This window comes from Lepidochelys kempii, chromosome 5, assembly GCF_965140285.1.
Source record: "Lepidochelys kempii isolate rLepKem1 chromosome 5, rLepKem1.hap1, whole genome shotgun sequence".
Taxonomy (NCBI): Eukaryota; Metazoa; Chordata; order Testudines; family Cheloniidae; genus Lepidochelys; species Lepidochelys kempii.
In genome coordinates, this window is record NC_136384.1 from 98,497,581 (window position 1) to 98,514,809 (window position 17,229).

Genomic DNA, 17,229 nt, shown 5'->3' on the forward strand with positions numbered 1-17,229 from the left:
ACCACTTAGAGCTGGTCTAACAGCCTAAGCTTTCATTTCATTCTCATTGCAGTGTAGCATGTTGCATCATATCATGGTTTATGAAAACTGAATTTCCTTATAAAGCAACCTTTTCCAAAAGCATGAATGTTCATATTCCAACCTAGCCTTCAATGGAGACTGACATGACTGAGGCCAGAGCTATTGGCTAATTTTTATGCTATGTATATTCATTGTGTACTTATTTTACATGTTAAAACCTCTAAATGTAAATTCAGAAGACAAATGCCCAAGTGAAGGGAAGAACTGTTTAGCGTGCAACATTACTGAGAGGATGTAATTGTCTACTTGTACTAGTGTAAACACCAAGGTTGGAGAAGGTATATTGTTTAGCTTGTTATGAAGGGTACAACTACAAGAAGGGCATTAGTTCAAGAAAAGGTAACTTCTGTCTTCTATGATACTGTGAGTATTCCACTTTTAGAAAAAACTGGTTTTAAGCACCTCAGTCAATGGACTGACAATCTCAATAAATAGTTAGAAAATGTACTGTTGAGCAATCTGGCATTGGGAAAGGGATGAAATAGTTGACTTCCTAGCAGTGTATGTTGTCATATGATCCAAGTACATAAGAGCAATCCACCTTAGTACTTTAATAGATGTTAGTTATTCTAATTAGATGGCTACTCTGACCATTTTTCTGTATTGATGGGTCTTCAAATTTGAAGTGGTAGATAGTTAGAAACAGGAAAACCACCTGTCAACAAAGAAACCTGATCACTTGATACTAGACCTCATTTAACATTAGACAACTATGCTGAGATGGTTTTTATCTAACTGCAGAGTACAATAAAAATATGCAGTCCTGGAGAAGTGTTTTTTTAAATGCCCAATGATTTTTCCTTACGATAATGACCAACACTTGCTAATGCTGTACAAACATAGGAAGATATGAAGGAAGAATGTATAAGTGTAAATGTAAATGGTCAGGTTGAAGACGAGCACATCTCATTTTTTCCTTAAAGCAGCCACATTATGGAAACCCTCAGATCTTTTAAATAGTCTTCACTTGGCAAACCCAACTATGGTTGCTATTCCCTAGATGGAATGGGCAGGACAGGCCCCTACAACACTTCCTTCCAAGCTGCCACCATAAGATGTCTGTTTTTCCTAAACCTTGGTGATAGCAGAGGGCAATGTTGGCCCTTTGGGGCTGCTAGGCACAAAACAGGGCTGGAAGGCCCTGACTTGCTTCTGGCAACCTCTTCTGTACTTGGTGCTTTGGAAATGCTTCCTAATCTGATTAGGATACAGATCCTAAACACAGATTCACAAATACTGTAGATATAACCCACAATAAGTATAACTACTGGTTTAGGAATTGGTTGGTTGCTTAGGCACCAAGGAATAGATTTGGTTTTGCTCTATGTATATACAAGGATAATGACTGGATGTACTTTCCTAGTTTGCCAACAATTTAGGTTTTTCTCTCCAAATTTAGAATGAAAGATCAATGTCCTAAATTCTTAGAGAAATTTGGCCTTTAGACTGCTGTGATTTAATCCTCTGATTTATACTGTAGACAGAGGTGTAGGCACTGCTGTAGTGCTTTAAATGTAGACACTAGGCTTCTGACTTTTTTCAAAAACTCCCATGTGTAACACCAAGAGAATAGCCTCCTAACATTATACGCTCTTATACAGCTTTCTAGAAATTTCTCACACTAGAACCAATTTTAAAATTGCAAAAATTGGTAACTTTTTAATTTATAAATAATATAGCTGTCAAATATTTCACTAACTACCTTCAAAAAGTACTTTGGGCATTTTTTTTTAAAGAGTTCATGAATGGATGCTAGTCTTAAAATGACTGAGGCAGCAGATTTGACTACTTCAATAATCCATTTTTTGTGTTAGAAAAATGAGACATCATTAAGCCCTGAAACTAAAAAGTAGGGGTGTGTGGAGCAATGACCAAGTTTAAAAAAAAAAATGGAATATCTTTGGGTCTGATAAATATATTTTAAGCAAAAGTTAATGGGATATAAGTTCTGCAGTATAATGTCTGTGGAAATGGCAAACTGATGGAGGGGAAGCCTGCTTTTCAGTTTCATTATTGCCTACTGAGCTTTATAGTGCATTATATTCAATATACCAGAGATACAAAGGAAAACTTGAATGTTTTCAGGCATCAAACATTTGGGTTCTGGAAGATGTACAAAAAAGTTTATAGATTGCAGCACTTAAGTAATCCCACACATGACATTTTAAAAGAGACCTTTTAAAATTTTAAATGTCCTTGTTAGCCTGAAGGTATGCATTCAAAGAAGTCCTCTGTCCTCTACACTTTTGGTTGCAGAAAAAGGGACAAAAAACATACCAGTTTGGCCTAAATTTTTTAGAGGTAGGTGGGAGCCCACATGCCCTTACTCCTCATCTCATTTCCAGTACTGCAAACAGAAGATTTAGGACCCTGAACTAATCAAGAGGGAGCCATGGTGCCAGAAAGGAAGGGGAAGCCTTAAGTCTGGTCTTAACTTGAAAGTTTTAATAGTCTAACTATTTCAGTTAGGGGTCTCTCTTCTTTTTTTTTTTTAAGTGACCAGCTATAATGGCAAAAGCCATAGTATGAATGCAGTTATATTGGTCTGAAGGTGACATATCGGTGGTGATCCCCTTTCTGTACAGTATCTGTATATTGGTACAACTATGTCCACACTAAGGTATTAATATCACTTAAACTATACCAGTATAGTTAAAACGGTATAGTTTCCAATGTAGACAAGCTCTTAGGGACTAAGGCAGAGGCACTAGGTCTTGTGTCAATGCTTCAACCTTCTGCAGATGTCTTGGGAGCTATCTGCCTTTGACCACATGACACAAGGGCAACTATGCCTCTCAAGACCAATGTCAGTCCATAAATTCAGTAGTGATTAGTTTGTCAGTCCCCCTGTGCTGCAGGAAGCAGAGTCAGATGTTTTTGATTGACTGGACTGACTCACTCCAGATAACTCCTCCCATTACAGAGCCCTGCCAGAATTTGCCCTGCCTCTAATGTTGTAGCAGTGTACTCAGGTGCTCTGTAGAATGACCATACCATGATTAACTGTTCTTTTTCCCTTTTTTCCTACAGTCTTTTTTCTCTGCTCTCCACTTTGTAATGCAGAGCTATTGCCTTGGGAAGGGCCATTAAAATTCACTTCACAGTTGCCTGGAGCACCATGGGGACTTTAACTAAAATCTCCCTCCAGATTAGCATTGGTCATGGCCAAAAAGCAAAGTAGGGAAAGGGCAGGGTGTCACGGTTCCTCCCCCACTCTGAACTCTAGGGTACAGATGTGGGGACCTGCATGAAAAACCTCCTAAGCTTATCTTTACCAGCTTAGGTCAAAACTTCCCCAAGGTACAAAATATTACATCCGTTATCCTTGGACTGGCCGCTACCACCACCAAACTAATACTGGTTACTGGGGAAGAGCTGTTTGGACGCGTCCTTCCCCCCAAAATACTTCCCAAAACCTTGCACCCCACTTCCTGGACAAGGTTTGGTAAAAAGCCTCACCAATTTGCCTAGGTGACTACAGACCCAGACCCTTGGATCTTAAGAACAATGAACAATCCTCTCAACACTTGCACCCCCCCTTTCCTGGGAAATGTTGGATAAAAAGCCTCACCAATTTGCATAGGTGACCACAGACCCAAACCCTTGGATCTGAGAACAATGAAAAAGCATTCAGTGTTTTACAAGAAGACTTTTAATAAAAAATAGAAGTAAATAGAAATAAAGAAATCCCCCCCTGTAAAATCAGGATGGTAGATATCTTACAGGGTAATTAGATTCAAAAACATAGAGAACCCCTCTAGGCAAAACCTTAAGTTACAAAAAGGGTACACAGACAGAAATAGTTATTCTATTCAGCACAATTCTTTTCTCAGCCATTTAAAGAAATCATAATCTAACACATACCTAGCTAGATTACTTACTAAAAGTTCTAAGACTCCATTCCTGGTCTATCCCCGGCCAAGACGACTACAGACAGACACAGACCCTTTGTTTCTCTCCCTCCTCCCAGCTTTTGAAAGTATCTTGTCTCCTCATTGGTCATTGGTCATTGGTCAGGTGCCAGCGAGGTTACCTTTAGCTTCTTAACCCTTTACAGGTGAGAGGAGCTTTCCCCTGGCCAGGAGGGATTTCAAAGGGGTTTACCCTTCCCTTTATATTTATGACACAGGGTCTGTGCACAGCATCCTTGGCTGAGTTCACTGAAGGAGGAAAGAGTTCCTTTTATTCCACTAGTATTGGTACTCCTGCAGTTACAAAGCAGGCTGCCAGCATGCCCCATAGGACAGCCCAGCAGTATCTACAAACTAACAAGAGACCCAGAGAGGACAGGTGTTGATACCAGGAGTTTAATATGTGGCTACTGGCATAGACCATGCCCCATCACTAGGTGAACTACAAAGGTCTCAGGAGCTCCAGCCTACTGATCTGGCACCGTCATCATCCCTCCCCTCCCCTCCACCAGCCAAAGAATCATGATGGGGCTACATATGTTGCCAAGGACTCCTCCTTCCCTCCTCTCTTCCCCCCACTACTGCACGTGTTGTGGTCAGGACATCCCATCTATTTCTGAGGGGTGCTAACAACCAGTAATGGCACAGAGGAAATCAATTTCCTGCTACTGCCCCTTCTTCCCTTTATGGCAGGGTCATAGTGGCCATTTTGGAGTCAAAATCTTGTGCACCCCAGGTAGCCATTTTAGAATTAACTCTCAGCCTGCTGCCTTAGTGGTCATCTTAGAGTGCTTTCAGCTGAAAAGTGCAGGCATAGGGCTTCCTCTCTGAACTCTTATGACTTTGAATCCTTGGCCCTCTATCCTGCTAGTCATCCCTTTAAGTGGAGTAAGGGTCTCTGACACAAAAACCCCTTAGGAAAGGGTCCCCTGTTCTTTGTGAACAACTCTCACCTCAGATCTGAGAAACTCACTACACCAAATGTCTTACCCTTCATTTTACTCTTTATGGATACCCTCTATCTACAGAAAACTCGTAATTTGTCAAGATTCATAATCGTGAGATGTATGTACAGGTAACATTTAAGGAATAATGTACTGAAAATATGCTTTATGTACTTAAAGTAGAAATTAGTCACTAGAAGATAATGTGATGGCCCATTTGGGCAAGGAGGAGTTGTCACCCCACCCTGTCTGGTTGGGGATGCAATGCAAGGTTCAATGGTTTAGCCTTGTGCAATATTAAGACTCTGAATGGGAAACCATCAAAGGCTATGACAGACAATCAAAGCCACTTAAAGGTAAAAAAGAAACTTTACAAGACAGCGGTTTGCCTGATCTGTGAATGGAAACAAAAGGTTGTTTCTGTATAACACAGTGGCGAGAGAAGTACTCTGTGTCCATGCACTGAGATAACCCCTGATGGAGCATGGTCTCCTTTTATGAACATTTGGATCCTGAGAAACCAGCTATCTCTGCAACAGACTGAACTTTGTGGGGGCTGGGAGAATCTACTTTATGAGATGGGAAAGGTAACTTGATAAGCATTGATCTAGGTTCAAGTTTTATGATTTTGTGTTGTATTTATAACTTTGTTTCCACCACTCTCTCATTTCTAGTTTAAATCCTTCTTTAATAAATCTACTTTTTAAGGTAAAACTGGTAAACTAGAGTACACTGCTCCTTTGGATGTAGAGGATCTGGAATTGCTGTTTGTAGCCTCAGGTTGGATATCAAAGCGAGACTGTTCTAAGGGACTCAGGCTTGGGTGGACCCGTTGTTAACCTTCAAGGTGAAGTTAGGACTGGCATAGCCCTGAAGACACTGTGTGAGTGGCTGAAAGGCCGGTGGTGGGAGGGAGATGACACCAACTTACCACAAGAAAAAGACTCCCTCTTGCTGGAGGCAGGGGATAACATGGTGAACCACCATGTGAACAGTTTTGCAGGTTAGCAATCTTGGGCATCACTACATACCTTCACAAAACTCAATAATGTGGATAGACTTCAAACAGGTGAAGCAGACCATGTCAGGAGGGGGCTGCAAGCCATAGCTCATCCTTAGTCCACCCAACAATTGATAGTGATGGGGGGAGGGTACTAAGACAAAGAACTCCCATCACTAATGGATTTATGGACCCATCCAGGACAGTCAATGAGAAAATTTGTCTCACTTACCCGGAAATTTTCATTCTGGGTAGGGAGATAGTCCACAAATTCATCCCACCCTGTACTTTTCATCTCCTTCTACTGAGAGAGGTTTTTTCAATAGTGTTGCATTGGGTTCCCTCCCCCACATTTTAGAGAACTTCGATGCATAATCATGTGCTTACATTTAATCTATGACCCAGTTAATATGTTTTTGTCAGGTTGGACAGCTCTACTTCCTAATGGATGGGCAGATTTATGAGCTATTGTGAAAATGTTTTTTAAATAATGTTTTATTGAGATAACAGTTATCAGCTTTTGGAAGTGACTCTCTGGAGGGACTCTTCAGTGAGAGGAGTTATCTGGAGAGTCAACCCAGCCAATCAGAAACATCTGACTCTGCCTCCTACAGTGAATAACCCATAACTCCTGAATTTATGGACCTATCCCCCTACTCAGAATGAAAATTTCTGGGTGAGACAAATGGTGAATTTACAGCGAAACCCTAATCAAAGCTTAGCTGCAATTGTGTCAGAGAGAGAGACAATATGCATATATATGTATGTACGTATATAGAGTAAGTGGAGTTATAGTATAAATAGTCTATTAGTATGAGTTTGGGAAGGCCACATTAGTCACAAGTGTAAATAAAACTTGTATACTACAACACACTTTCATGTATTCTGTACAAGTCACAATTATAAAATCCTGTCCCTACACATGTCATGTCCCTTAGTCTCATTCTACCAAAGATCAGTTGCAGGATGGCTGACATATAATGTGAGGCAAATGATGCAGAAACAAACTCTGTGACAGTTGCTCGGCATTCTTAAGAAACCCTACAATAACAAAGCAGCATAGGCCCTGGAAGGAAGAAATATACCCTGAATAATGGCATTCGTTTCTGTTTTAAGTATCCCAGGGTGTTATTGAGGGCAAGTTCTATTGAAACTTAAGTAGGAGGAGCTAGTGAGTTATAGCCCCACAAAACTTCAGTGTGCTCTACATAATGGACAATATGAAATTACCACTGAAAATAATAAATGACAGATTTGAACAGTCTACTAGGGGAGCAGTCTAAAAAGGAAGCCAAATCTGGAGGAGGGGAAAGAGAAAGACAATGATGACATTGTCAGGGAATTTTAGAAATTACAAAGATCAAAGTTCTCTGCTACAAGTGCAATAAGCATCAATTACTGCAGTGATGGGAAGGTCAAAATCCACCAGAAGAAAATGTTATATGTAGTTTTACTTCTCAGAGCTTTGATATGAATAATGATTATTTCCCCTTGGCATTATATGATATGCACTTCAGCAGAATGTATTTTGGCCTTTAAATTGCCAATTGAAATTTAACCTGCTAGAGGACAAGTCCTAGTTTTGTTTTAATTTGCTGTGTTCAGTTGAAGGGAATATAGAGACAGTTACTGTTTTCTGCTGAGCGCAAATTCATCCAAGGAGACAGCAGTGTAATCAATGGAAAAGAAAGGAAATAACACCAAGGTCCGGATTCTTCCCTCAGATACCCACCCACAACTCTGATCTAGTTCAATGGGAGAAGCACGTGTCTATGAGTGAGAATGAAAGTCAGAAGAATTTTGCCTGAAGCTTTTAATAAGAAAATATGTAGTGAATGATTAAGGAAAAGGAGATAGTCCAAATGCTTAAGGGCGTGGGCAGATTAGAAGGAGTCAGCGTTACCACAGTGCAGACAGGCTATAACAAATAATCTTAAATGCGAGTGGATGTATGTGCTGGGTAACACCAAAGAGGCGACAGGAGGGTTTGCTATAAAGGGGAAGGGAGTCATAGTGAAAAATTTAAAATCTCTTATGAGAAGTGAGAATACAGATTTGAAAACTGATATATAATGGGATTGTTGACCCAAAAGGCAAACACATAATGTACATAAGAATCATGGATGGAGGGAAGAAATCTCATCCAGTACATATCACTCTCAAGTGAGCCAGCATTCTAGACTCTTAGGCTTATTCATGAGACAGTGAATCACAGTAATAATCACTTTGCATGAATTAGTTTGGAGGGTGCACAGAATGTGCTTTCTTGCATAAATTACCATTTCTATTGTACATTGTTTTTCTCATGCATATTCTCCTTACAGGCCCCTCGGGGGCATAGTACAGGATTCCTAAAGCAAGCAGGCAGCTGAAAACATGATGGTTTGAGTATTTAAGTGCTGAATCTATATTCTAAATCTCTATCTATTTTTTAAAAAAATAAATGAAATACTTGTGATGATTTTCAAAATGAAGCGAGTCCATACATTATTGAAACCCTGGTCTTTCTGATGTCTTTTCAGATGCATCATGGTGTACATTATGTAAAGAATTTTTTAATGTTATCTCCTTTGTCTTTAAGCTTTCCTATACCCCAAATAACCAGAATTGTCTATATAAGATCAGAAGTTTGGGTTGTGGTGGAAACCACCTTTTTCACAAACATCACATGTAGTGTGTGAGCTGGGGCATGGTTTCCTCCACTCCTTCTGCCCTTGCAATATAGTTCATTAATTCTTTTTTAATAGTGTGTCAAGAATTTTCAAATAGTTTTTCATCCTGCAATTTTACATAGGTGTATGGCCTCCATTTTCAAAAGTGACTAGTGATTTTGGGTGCTTCTTTTGTTGAGTGACCAACTTGAGACACCTTAAAGGGGCCTGATTTTTCCGAAAGTGCTGAGCCACCTGCCCTCTAAAAATCAGGTCCTTTTATGGTGTCTCAAGTTGCCCAAAAACTGAGTCATCCAAAGCTAGTGGCACCTGAAAAAATTGGCTCTATATTTGTTTTAGCTCTTCTTCAGTTATCACAGACAGACAGCCTAGGCAGGACCTGAATTTTATAAATATTTTATTTTATAAAATCTTTCTGGTCCTCTTTGTATGTCTAAAGAAACAAAAAAGGACACAAGGATTTGGGGAGGGGTGGCCCTTAATAGATAAATTGTTTACCTTCAGCCTCTGCAGGTTCGGCAAATCATAGCTCCCACTGGCCACGGTTCGCCATTCCAGGCCAATAGGGGCTGCGGGAAGGGCGGCCAGCACATCCCTTGGCCCGCACTGCTTCCTGCAGCCCCCGTGGGCGTGGGACGGTGAACCACGGCCAGTGGGAGCTGTGATCGGCTGAACCTGCGGACGCTGCAGGTTGACAAACCAGCCTGGCCCGCCAGGGGCTTCCCCAGATGGGCTGTTTGCCAAAGGTTGCCGATCTCTGGTCTAACAGATTCTTTTGTTGCTGCCTAAGCCAGTGTCCATTGTTCCTGTGAGGCTGGGCTGGGTTTGTCCCATCTTGCACATCACTTGTATCTTGCTCTTTCAGGTTCAGTCTCACAAATTTTGGGCTTTTCCTATAGCACCCTCTAATGGTTCCATCGTAAAATTAGGATAAGTGATGGAGACAGCATGTCCCAGAGGACAGGGTATGTGAGTGGGAGTCAGGAGCCTAGACTGGGGTTTGGTTTTCAAACTCATTGATGTTAGACAAAATCACTTCACTTCCGTGCTCTTCATCTTCCCTATCTGTAAAAAGAAGATTAATGTGCTTAGGTACGTTTTAAACAGTATATCCAATGACAAAAGTGCTATAAACATATGAGTATTTTAGATTACATATTTACACTTTTGCTATTTGGGCCTCTGGCAATTTTGGGATTGATTTCACTTCACATTTAAAGCTTACGGACAACAGTTTTCACACATATTTTATTTATCGCATGTCTCTTTAAAGGGTTTTTGTTTTTGTTTTACAGTTTGTGGGTGAACTGAGCACTTGGAAAAGAGAGAAACTAGAAGCACAAGCTAGAGCTAAGCACAGTGCAGACAGGAATTGCGAAAGCTTCCCTACATGGCTTTGACCATGCATCTTAATCTGGACCTGCAACACCTCTGTTTTCATACCAAATTGTGTGGTTGTGACATTCCCGTCTGGTATTATCTGGATCAGTGATCTGCTAGGCGACTCCAATCCTTGACTCTGGGAGCCAGCCTTACGCTGCTCTGCTGTGAGAATCCCCACTCCTGGGATGTTCACTTACAGTCTCTGGCATGTAAGCTGCTCCCAGCTACTTGCAAGTGAATGACACTAGCCAATATCTCTGGTCCCAGACGCAACCCTAGGAACCTCCGTCTTGCAGTGTCCAGTTATGCCCGATGGACACACTACAAACAAAACACACTACTTCAGGTAGAATAAACAAACAAATTTATTAACTATAAAGATAGATTTTAAGTGATTATAAGTCAAAGCACAAGTCAGATCTGGACAAATGAAATAAAAGCAAAATGCATTCTAAGCTTATCTTAACACTTTCAATGTCCTTAAAAACTTAGATGCTTCTCACCACAGGCTGGCTTTTCAGTCAGGCTCTCCCCTTTGATCAGCGTTTCAGTCGCTTGGTGGTGGTGGTGTCTGTAGATGTAGGTGGAAGAGAGAGAACATAGCAAAATGTCTCTTCCTTTCTTTCCTCTTGGCTTTGGGCTATAATGATTTGGGCTATAATGTCCTCACTATGTGGATGGTACACAGCTCTGTGCCTCTTTGTCATCAAGCCGAAAGGAAATGCTGTAGTGGTTTCCCATTGGTTGATGTAACAGGCACTTTGGAGAAAAAGCCCAGGCTGAATACTGATAAAGAGAGAGGTGGTAGTCGGTTGGCTGGGGGAAGCATCCAAAGATTATGAGAGAGGCGGTGCCTAACATTGTGACTCGAGGGTTTGTCAGTGTGGTCTGCAATATAGGGGTACTCATGCAATCCCAGCTGGTCCTGTAGTTCCTGGTGGCATCAGGAGCTGGGATTGTTGAATTTCATTTGCCCCGGCTCAATGACTGACACTGTTTTTCTCATATGTGGAGCTTGCTATTGTCTTCCATTCCTTTGTCACCTCTGTCATTGGATTATTGCAAAGTATTCTGTATGGAAGCTGTGAAGCATACTCAGAAGATACAGCTGAAGGAGAATGAAGCTTAATGTGGCTGGCTGAGGGAGCACATTACACCAGCACTCCAAAGCCTGCACTGGATCCCTATTAGCTTTCAGCTGCATTGATCTTTTAAGCGCGATCACATGGGCTCAGATCCTCAGAGCTGTTTATGCACCTCACTCCCACTGAAATCAAGGAGTATGAGGTGCCTAAATACTTTTGAGGATCTGGGTCATGGTGCCTAGGAGACTGTCTCCCCTTATCCTCCATCACAACAGATATCAGCTAATGAGTTGGGGCTGCTATCAAGGGTTGGTGGCAGGAGGGTACCTTTGGAGGGCACTGCATTTCCCCATTTGTTTCAGATAGCCTAAGCCCACTGATCTTTGGAACATATCTGTTTTCTCTGGCTTTTGCCTTAGGCAGTGGAGACAGTGGGTACTGGTCTTATGTTTACCTTTGATCTTGAGGGTGGCATTGTAGCTGACTTGGGTGACGACGGTTGTTGTTTTTTTTTTTTTTAAAGTATATGCACCCAGATACAATTGAGAAAGCTGCATTTTTATAAATATAGCAGTAAACAAATGACTGACCAGAGGAATAAAAGTGTTTCTTTGGCGAGCTTTTCTAGACCTTTAGCATTTGTCTCATTGGGAACTTACATTATGTTACAAAGTGGCCCTGAGGAGTCGTGGTAACTTACACAATGCTAAACGTTCAGCGTAAACTGTGATTGTATGTTTAACAATGCATCAGGTGGTGGCAGTGAACAACCAACCAACCTAAAGTAATTAGTGTGGACAAGCCCTAGCCAGTACTGACGTTTAAATCACACATACAGATCATGAAGGAAATTGAATGGACAGGCTAGTGAATAATACTTTGTATTTACACAGCCCTTTTCATCTGTACATTTCAAAGTGATTTACGAGGATAGGTAACCTTTATTGTCCCTATTTTAGGGATAAGGAAAAAACTAAGAAACAGAAAGGTTAACAACACTTTAATGGGGGAACTAGGACTCAAACCCAGCTCCTTTAACTCTTAGATGGGTGCCCTAGCCATTAGGCCACATTTAACTTCACACTAGTCTTATCTGTCACAACTGTCTCTGAGCTGATCTCCTCAGATGCCTATATTAAATAAATAAATAAATAAATAAACCCCACCTCCCTCTAGAGCTACCCAGAATTCCACTGCTGCCTTCAAGACACCCCACCCCACAGACCCATCTTCCACCAAGCTCTTGCAGAACAACAGCTGCTTTCCAAGGTCAGGATGGGATTAAGGTAGGTTGTACACCACTTGTTGTCATTGAGCAGGCCTCTAAACTGCAAGTCATGCTTCCAAGACATGCCCTTAATAGATAAATTGCAGTCTAGATGCAACTTTCCCCATTTGTAGCAGAAAGTGTACTGTTTTTCCATTTTGTCTCACCAAAAATAGCCATCTGCTCCAGTGTATTTTAATGAAGGCTAAAGGTGTGTCCCTAATTCTCCTTTTCCCCCAAATATGCCTGTGAATAACCTTCAATTGTTGGCATTTATTGTACAGGAAATGACTGGACCATACCCCCACATAACTATGAAAACAGCATGCAGCAGTTCTCTTACTCTTGAGGTTTTTGTGTTTGTATCCCAAAATACCCCCCCGCCCTTCCCCAAAATGTCCATCTGTGCCCAGCCTGTTTTCCTGCTTGCCCTGTTTGTACTTTACTCCGCTGTTCAGATCTCCTTGGTAGCAGATTAACACTGTCTGGAGCAAATTTGCCAAGACTTATTTAAAGCAAGCAGTCACCTGGCTTGAAAAGCTGCTGAGTGGGTTTATTTTTTAACTAACTAAACAGAAACAGAAGATTATGCCAGGAAATTGATTAGTACTGGAGAATATATGCATCGCTTGCTTCTAAGTATAAGTTGTATGCTGTTTTAAGCTAAAAATACCAAGATATTTAAAAATAAACTGACACAAGAAGATCATTACTGGTGGTAAATGCGGAGGGGTTTTTGTTAGTTTCCCTCTAATTCTGTATAATTTTCACATTTCTTACTGGTGTTTCTTAGTTGTTGCTAGGTTTGTCTTGTTTTTCAACAAAATATAGTTTTTGCTTAACCTAATACAAAGTGCTCAAACATGAGTCCATATATTCTCCTGAAAAAACAAACGTTTCCTATTTCTTTTTGTAAATTGTTAAAAAATTGTGTGCATTGTCTCTGTTGCTGTAGTACTTGTCTTCCTCCATTTATGGGATAGTTCTAGATGAACACTGGTACTGAAAGTCCCTTTTTTTTTTCAGAGTATAGTCTTTCTTATCCACTCGAACTCCTTCAGTGTCAATACTCATTGCTTCCTATGGAGAGCTAAATCATTGGATTTCAAAACTTCGTAGCTTTTAAAAGTTGTAGCTTTTAAAAACACTTTCCTGGGCAGTAAGTGATAGCTGTTTCTGTTTGAGGGAAGCTCTGTGCAATTGGCTACACTAGCTAGTTTTTTCCACAAAGGGAGAAACAAAAGCAGAGTAGAAGCCCCACAAGCTAAAATAGCTCCCTTGTGGCCAAAGTTTGTTGCCTCTGTAATGCCACTGACATTTCTACTGGTGGAATTGAAGCATTGGGGGCAGATGCAGAGGTGATTATTTGATAGGATTGCCTGTGATAGCAGGAGACTGAACCCAATGACCTAAGAGGTACCATCTGTGTTTTCACTTGTACTGGGGACATAGGCGACTTTCTTTCACCTCCTCCTTTTATCCTGGGGTGCAAGTTAGAACAGCCTTGAGCCTGCACTAACTTGCCCTGGCTGAAAAAGTCCTGTAGGGACGAACTGATAGACTTACAAGCACAGTGATCTTGTCCCTTCCTACCACCATGCCCCTTACAGAGGAGTGGGGCAGAGTGCAGAGCTGGGGCCATAGTCTTCAGCATGGACCACATTTTAAAAGGTATTTAGGCACCCAAAGATGCAGATAGCTACCAAGTGGGATTTTCAAAAGTGCCTAAACACCGAATTCCCAAGGAATCATCACTCCTGATCCCAAAGAGCCAGGTATCTAGAAACCTACTGGGATTTTCAAAAGTACCTATCTGCATCTTAAGGTGCCTAAATACCTTTAAAAATCTGGCCCTAAGGTCAGAAAAGAGGTCTGGTTCACACTCAACTGCAGTAAATTGGCATAATTCCATGGAAGTCAGCCCAGAGAACTCCATTTGATCTGCCATTGGCTGGACTGTTAATGTGGTCAGTGCTGGTTATCAGCACAAGAGAAATCAGTTTAAACAACATGACACGGAGTTTGAATCATCACCACAATGATTCAGTCTTAACTTTATTTCCTCCAGTGACTTGAAAGCAGCCCCAGTGGCTGCAGCCTCTGAATTTAGCCCAGGGCACCCTAGCTTAGGAGAGGCGCTTTTTATTTACACTGAAAGAGAAATTAAAGAAGACAAAAGTGATTCATGAGTTCCCTTTGCCACAACTGCAAGTTAAATACAAAGTTGATCTGCTTGCTTGTCAATTAAATTCACCAAGAATAAAACCTGTAATTCCTATTCACCAAGAAGTATCAAGCACATAAAAAAATATTCTTTTGTGTATTTAGGTTTGATGCAAGTGTAGCCCCCAATATCATAAAGTTTGAACACTCCTGCATCCACTTGAATCAGCAGAGGAAATTCAGATAGGCAGGACAAACTTGCCTAAGCTGAAATTTGACCAGAACATCCGGTTTATGTGCTTACTAAAATTGGTCATAACCTTTTATTTTACCTGTCATTCAAAAGCTAGTAACCTCAGCAAACAGTGCTCCCTGACACCAGGCTGATTTATTACAGCTGACTCAGAGGGAAGAGTGCCACCTATTGAATCACCAATTTAAGTGCATATAATTATATGTTGTTTTTTTTCAATTCAGCTGTCAGACACAATTCTTTGCACTTAATTTCCCTTTATATCCCTTTGGCATTTTATTTTCTGTAACAAGCTTTTTACCTATATAACTTTCTGCAACACCTAGTTGTCCCTTGGCATTCTCCCATCCAAATACTGACTCAACCCAATCCTGCCTGTGAGATTTTAAAGCCTCACAGCACAAGATAATATAGCTCTAGGTAACCTAAAAGGGAGGCAAGATAATGTTTTGAGCACTTGTAATATCGTGTTAGGGAATTTTGCAACTGATATTCTAAACTGTTTTGACAATTTGATATGGAAACAAAAACATGAAGACTTGTTCTATTGCATGATGGTGGGATAAAATATTAAAACAATATTCTAAAAGCCCATTTTGCTAATATGTCAGTCAGTGGTCAGCATTTAATTGAACCTGGATTTTTGAAAAAGGCAGTGGTTATTTAATTGGGCTACGGAATGTGCAATCCCTCCACCGAGTCATATGGGGATTGAGTGGAACAATTTTCCCAGTTCTTAGTATGCAAGAGAGTGGGCTGTGGAGGAATTGTCTTATTAAATCCTCACTGAACCCATTAGCTCAGCCCCCATCTTTGGGGAGTTAAACAAGGGGAGATTTCAAGAGTTAAGTGAGTTGTCATCTAGTGTACATAGAAGAAATCAGAACATTTCGCACTATTGTCATATACAGAATTAAGCTTGCAAAAATCTAACTAAATATTAAAAACACCCAACGTAATTATTTATTAGGACGTTACAATCAGACTGCGAGATCACCGAGCACCATGTGCTGTGCTGGAACAGGCAAGGGGGGGATAATTCCCTTAGTATAAATCTTTCCATAGTGTTAAAAACAAAATAATAGCAAAAATAAGTATAATTAGGGCTGCAAAATTATTCATTTCCTCCAAAGTAGCATGGAAATTTAAGATCAAAACTGTACTCTGTTTATACAGGATAGGAAAAATGTATTACAATGCTAGTCATTCTACTCTAGGCCCTGATCCACCAAGGCACTTACTAATTACTATTTATTATTATTATTGGTCTATATTGTGATAGTACATAAGAGCCCCTGTCATGGAATATAATGCCATTGTGCAGGGCACTGTACAGACACACAAGAAAAGATGGTCCTTGCCCCAAAGAGCTTACTATTTTATGTTTAACCATGAATTTAAATGTACATGCATGTGCAGTCCCATTTAAGTAAATGTAGTACAACAGTTATTTCAAGTAAGCCATGGTACTACTAACAAGGGACTTGCTTCTATAACCCATAATCACAGAAGCCCTATTTCAGAGTGGTAGCCGTGTTAGTCTGTATCAGCAAAAACAACGAGGAGTCCTTGTGGCACCTTAGAGACTCTTAGTCTCTTAGAAGCCCTATTGAAATCAATGGGACCCCTTGTGTGGGAAAGGATTGAAGGACTGGGCTGTAATACTGCACACTGAAAAATAATTATGCAATCCTATTCTTGTTACACTCTAATATAATGCAATTAACATCTATGTATGTACAGTATCAGTAGATCCACCGTGCTCATCACCATGGTTCTTGCCTAGGTGTGCTTTTGGAGGACAATTTAGAAAACAAAATGTAATAATTCCAAGTGTTTCTATGAATAATGGTCTGAGGGTATAATTTGTATTTTGTGCATCTATATGCAATCAACTGCTTTCATAGCCAGAGCAAAATAACGCTGTTCTCTGTTGGAACGACAGCTCAGCTGGAATGATAGTATTGTTTCAAATATTTTGAGTTGCCCCAAAGAGAATTCTATATTTGGGCTAATTAACTGATCTCTTATCAACTGGAGTTCTTAACTATTCTGAGAATGGTATGTGAAGAACAGTGATAATGTTAAAGAGAACTGGTTATGTGTGTGTAATTTTCACACTTGTTACAATCATTTCATCGTCATCAGAATGGATGAATGTAGCATCGTTTTCTATTTTCATTAAATTCCTTGTCACCAAAATGGGATCACTGTTATCTTGCAAAGAGGTAAATATTAATTAGGCTTCAGACAGGTAATGTGCATGCCGGAGAAGGAGAAAAATCCACCCGCCGACCTGAGATCAGCATTATGGGCTGTTGCATCGCTCTCTTCCTCATAGCTGTTCTCTCCTGTGTTGGAATAGAAGCTGCTTCCCTTTCACTCTCCTCTTTGTGGGCTGTTAGAGCCATAGGGTTCTTGCTAATGTGGTGGCCTTTCCCCTCTCTGACTCCGGTTTTCCACCTATGTG